Genomic DNA, 6,171 nt, shown 5'->3' with positions numbered 1-6,171 from the left:
TTTTGTTTTTAGTGTGTTACTACTTGCACCCATTTTTGTTTCATTTTTGTATATTTTCTCAACTTCTTCTAGTTTTCTTAGCCATTTCAATAGAAAAGACAACTCAATAGAATAGAGTATCAATTTCGAAGACAAATTGTTTTCCACCATGTAATAGATTGCTATGACTAGTCAAAAGAATGTAATATTGTTCGTGAAGTTCAATAAAAATACATTTCCCCCATTGTCGATTATGAATTATGGATATAGAATTTTCTAATAAGTACTAGTAATTCATTAATAATTTAATTACTCCATATTTCCTTGTGTACCTATCTATTTGTCTAATTTGCAAAGTTGGTTTATAGTACATAGACGATGTCGAATGTTGATGTCTTAACGCCACATAATAGGCATTGTCTTTTCGTAGATTCTAAATATGGAAAATTAAAAAATAGTACTAAGAAATCTAAAAATAAAATCTCATGCCTCCTAATAAATAATAGTAATACAGTTGAAAAAGATGATAGAAATATAAACATGCCCTATTCTAGCCAAAGGTGAATTGTAAAAGGAAAGTATATAAATCCAAAACACCCTATTTTACCATAAAATGGTGCAATAATGCAAAATATACCGAATATTTGGAGAAATCTCTACACATAAAATGATGCTACATCCATCAACAAAAGGTAGGCTTAAAAGTGCGAGACGATTTTTAATATATTTGTTTAATATATTTGATTTAAATAGTGTGAGTGGTGAAAGAGTCTGGTCTTCATGTTAATGTTAATAGAAATCTATGGGTCTATCATAAAATCAATTGATGATATGGAATAGTCATTTCAGTTCTCTCTTTATATGACGTGGAATAGTTACATTTTCACTTTTTAGTTTCAATTGCCAACATTCTTCCTCTCAAACCTTCAAAGTAAACTTTAGAGTGATTGGACCTTTTTATCTATTAGACCACTTGCTTAAATTTAAGTCCAGATATACTACTGGGGTAGTCATTTTTTTCAGTTTTAGTTCAGATATACTATTTGATTGGTTGAATTTAGTCCATAGTCGGGGATCTACTCTTGATGCCATCTTGAATGGTATAGACATCATTAGGTTAAGGAATAATGCAATTTACGGTAATAGCTTGATGACTTTATTTAATGATGTGTCGCCATATATATAGGGCATTACAAAGCATGTATACATGGTAAGACTTCCTGCGTTGAACAAATTTAATTCTAGTATGTAATCAACCTATTATTGGACTCGACCAATCTAATACCTTTGCCTTTTCCAACAAATGTTATAAATGATTAATTTCTATGAATTTACCAATATAAAAAGAAAAAAAATATTTTATGAATGGTTGAAATATTATTTTTATCTTTGTTGCTAATACGAAGTATTATCTTTTTGAGAATGAGCCATGCTATCCCCCTAAACTCATAACGAAAAAATAAACTACAATGTCAAATTAATTGGAGACACTGATAACGAAATATCCAATCCTTCCGAATTTGCAATACTATATCTACACAAAAATAATAACTCTACAGTTCCTAATATCGTGACACCACCACATAACATTTTAATTCGTTATCGCGTGATAAATAAAATATCATTTCCATTTAGTTGGCCTAGCCTATATATTTCTAAGACGTGGTCTATCGTTTTCCATCTCAATTAAATCAATTGAATTTATACATATAGCATGTGGTTTTCAATGAATTTATGTCCTAAACCCTAAACTTATGTAGTGGTAAAAAGTATTGATATTGGATCTTCGTATTTATTTTCAATCTACAGGTGGAAAACCAATTAATATTGTAGACTTCTCTAACATGTATGATAAGGCTCCTGCACTCCTATGGTCTAGGAAATTTAAGGTGTCGGAGTAGATTCACTTAAACCATGACCAAAAATAAAATTTGGTCTCTTGTCGTACCAAATTTAAAAATTGATATATTATGAAATTCATGATATTATTTTTTCCTTTACATGCTAATAACCCTGAATAAAAATATTAGACTAGCTAACTTATATATTTTCCATGTACATTATTTAGGAAAGTAAAACTAATGATGGCCTAATTTTGAATCCAAACGCTCCAAATTGTCACATGGTAACCACGAGGAATTTCCCCGAATAACTCCAAAAGGTAAAAGAAAAAGATGTTTTGGAAGTAGCCAAAAGGGCCTGTGCATTCACACAGAAAAATACGTATAATTTAAAAAAAATACGTAAATAAAAGCGAAATTTCCACCCCTCGGACGCACATCGTTTTGCCACGTGGCAGCAAGGCGGAGCTCCTCGTCTGTACTGACCATTATGCCCTTCCCTATCGCCCGCGACACGTCTTTTGTCGCGTAGCGCCAAACGCGTGACGGCATGTTTTTTGTCAGAACCCCGGACGTGGGGCCCACGGCCTTTATTTTCGCTCCTCTCTCGCCGCCCCCATTCACACCCCCCAGCTTCTATTTTCTTTACTCATTTGTTTTTTTTCTTTTTCATTGTTTTTTCCTGAGAGGTGCTTTGAATTTTGTCGTGCTCTCCGATCGGATTGGATTGGATTGGATTGTTAAAAATGAAAATTGAAAAAAAAAACAAAAAAAAAAAAAAAACGACTGACACGTGCTGGACGCACGTGGGTCCCGTGTGAGGGGGGAAGGGACGGCGGGGCCCGCTTTCGTATTTTTAGGGGATTATACGGAGTTAAGTAGTGTTTGTAGGCCAGAGCCCCTCATAGTTCGAAACGTGGCTTCCTTTTTTGTAATTTAGACATTTTGCAGGGAAGTCCAAGATTTCTGCTTAGATCGCCTCAATCCTTGATAACCCTAAATTAAGTCCTAAATTGCACCCATCTATATAAAGCTAGTTCACTTATTGCATAAATTGTTAAAAAAACTCGACACAAATTTTGAATTCTTTCAATTCGTGACAATCATCTTCTACATGCAATAAAATATTTTTTATAAATCATACCATATTCAATTATATTTATATATGGTTCTTACAAATTTAATTTAAGCTCCTGCATGTTTTTGTGATTTTTTAGATGTCCTTTCCATCTTGTTTATTAGTAATTATTTAGATTTTCCTTTATGATCCGTGAGAGTTTTTCCACTTTAAATATTGAGTCACATTATTTTTCGCATTTATGGTTTGAAATCATACTTTATTTTATCGATCACAGACGCAACTTTATTCCTAACTCTTAACATGGTCTCAATTATGAATTATCAAACTTAAGATTTGAACTTTGAAAAATATATTAATGTTGATTGATTACAACCGCATAGAGATACAGAGAAAATAGACACTAAATAAAAGTGTTAAAACCAAAGTTGTAATTAATACCAATAAAGTAGTAAATATTTAAAAAGATGCGTTATGTAAAGTCAAGTCTTAGTGGGAATCGAAAAAGAAAGAAGAAAAATAAAATAAAATAAGAAATGAGATATAGATGTTGTAATAAAAAAGGGCATAGTTGAATATAGTAATCCTAAGATTCTATTCCTTTAGACGTGCTGTCTTTTGGGATAATGCCTTCCAAGTCCACGACTCCACGCAGCTATGTTTTCCACCTTTCTATCCCAAACATAGGTGATATCATCATATTTCTTATTTACAAAAAATAAAAAAATAAAAATAATGTTTGTGCCCAAAATGCATTCAAATTCAATGGTTGAGCCAACTCACTTAACACACACCTAACAGCAACATTAATTTGGGCACTTTGAATTATTCTAGACAAGTGTCCAATAAAGATTGGCGACTTGTTAAGACAGCTAAGTTCACTTCCGCTTGATTTCGTATAATTATAATTTTAGGTTATTTAGTCAGCGACAAGACACATTTGAAATTATTAATTTTGCTATTTTAGTTGATCGAAATAAAATCACTGGATTGTCGGATTAAAATGCCAAAATTACAGTATTTTGTTCGAGACATTTCGAATTGTGTATGAAGGGGAGTGCCAAAAAATGCGACAAGCTTGATTATAGTAGAGTATATATGAAATGTGTATGAAGGGGAGTGCCAAAAAAAGAGAGAAATGTAATTAGTGTAAATTACAATAATAGTTGTAATTAAGAAAGTGGAGGGACAGTGGTCGGAAATTTGTAGTGATTGGTTGTCGTATATGGAGGTGTGGTGGCTAAGCATGTGCCACACACACTCACACACCAAACGTTTAGCCGTGATAGCTCCACCTCTCCCCACTCCTTCTCTTTTACCTCCACGACACTTGTCATTATGTTATTTGTCGTAAATTCCTATTTTCTCCACTCCATAAAATAGTATTGTTAAATATTTTATCTAAGTTCAAATAAAAAACGGATTTTATTTTGAAATATTAAAACCCAACTCCTCTCGTAATTAAAAATTTTAAAGTAATAAGATTGAGTAATTTGGCATGGACATAAATTAAAATATAATTAGTGTGATGGATAATTGAAATTTGTTAGAGAGTTAATAAATGAGAGGTGGGGGCTCACAAAGAATTTGGCCTCTAGTGTGTTAGGTCAACAACTGGGAACAGCGTTTTGGCTTGTTCTGCAATTTGGGGTCAATTTCACCTACTGCCAATAAAGCCTCTCTTATTTAAGCATATGTTCATTTTTAGATCAAATCATTCTCTTCTCACTATTTCCCTTTTCTCTTTTACCAATTAATCCTCTTCTACCATTTTTCTTGCTCACTACATAAACCTTTGTTTCTCTACATTAATTTACTTATGCTGCTGGTGTACATTTATTCTACACTCATACAAAAAAAATCTTATTTTATAACCATGGACCAAATAGTACTACTGTAATATACTTATAAAAAAGTACAATTATAATATAAAAACATTACTTCATGTGAAATAATCTGATTATCTGTACATTACTCTCTATCTTTATTTCGTGTGTCTGAAATGATCCAATGAATCCACTAAATTCAGTGTACCAAAATACTAGTACAAAGCAATCTAAAACTCTTCAATCACTCAAATTTAATCGTTGCTATTTTCAAAGTTTGACCTACAACACTTCTTGCGTAAGTTAAAATTTTAAAATTGATATCTATGCCAACTGACAAATTCGTTAATAATTGGTCACTTTTATATCAAGGATTAGTTTACTTATATCAATATGTCAAGAATAATTTACACAAAACAGAAAACTAATTGATGTCTTAATTATAACACTGAACTATATATGAAAAGAATTAACACACCAATTAGTAAAACAAATACAATAACAATTTGACTTTGTGCAATGTGTATGCCAAGAAATCGGCCAAAACGTGAACAAGGGTATTCTATATGTACGAGAATTTCTTTTATTGTAACTGAGTAATGTACGGCTGATAAAATGTTGGCAAAAATCATGAAAGTGAACCTTTTACAGATTCATGGAAATGCTAATGTAATGATATACTACTACTTCAAATGAACCACAAGAACAAAGTTACGCTTTATTTCAAGCATTAGATTATCAAAGAAAACATCACACTCTATTTTTGTACTTTCAGTTTTAAAGTTAGACCCCAAATGTATGTATACATATATAGGGTGGTGATCTGCTAATATCAAAACTTGATCTAAAAACTAAGCATCAAGCTAGATTATTCAAGTGTAGGTATGTAGGATGTTCATATTTCTTCAAAAAATGACATATAATTAGTATTTTTTAACTGATATTGATATTAAATACTACAGTAAAGTATTTGTATGTTTTGAATTCGAAAAATTATGTCATTAGTGTAAAATATGATAAAGTTATTACTAAAATATGTTAAAGTTTTAACTGATGTTAAAGAGAATTGATATTTTTTTTGTAAACTAATACTATGTCCCAATACGATGACATTGTTCCTAAAACATGTTTAATGTTTTATTGCTATTGATATTACATAGGTCTGATATGTTTTTTACTGTAAACTGATACTCCATTTGAATAATGTCAATTTCATTTTTCAGGTGTAAAAAGGCAATGACATTTTGACAATATTACCCATTTGAATAAAATTAAGAGAAAAATGAAAATGCTCAGCAGCATGTGATACAAGCAAAATCCACTTGAACTTCATATCTTATAGTATATGCAATTGTTCTTAATTCTTGTTTTAGATATGGTTCTCATTTGATTATACTCATATACATACCATATTTATAACAAATTATAAATGGATTTGTCATCACAT

Source organism: Salvia splendens, chromosome 8 (assembly GCF_004379255.2).
Source record: "Salvia splendens isolate huo1 chromosome 8, SspV2, whole genome shotgun sequence".
NCBI classification, from domain to species: Eukaryota; Viridiplantae; Streptophyta; class Magnoliopsida; order Lamiales; family Lamiaceae; genus Salvia; species Salvia splendens.
This window is presented reverse-complemented; position numbering follows the sequence as displayed.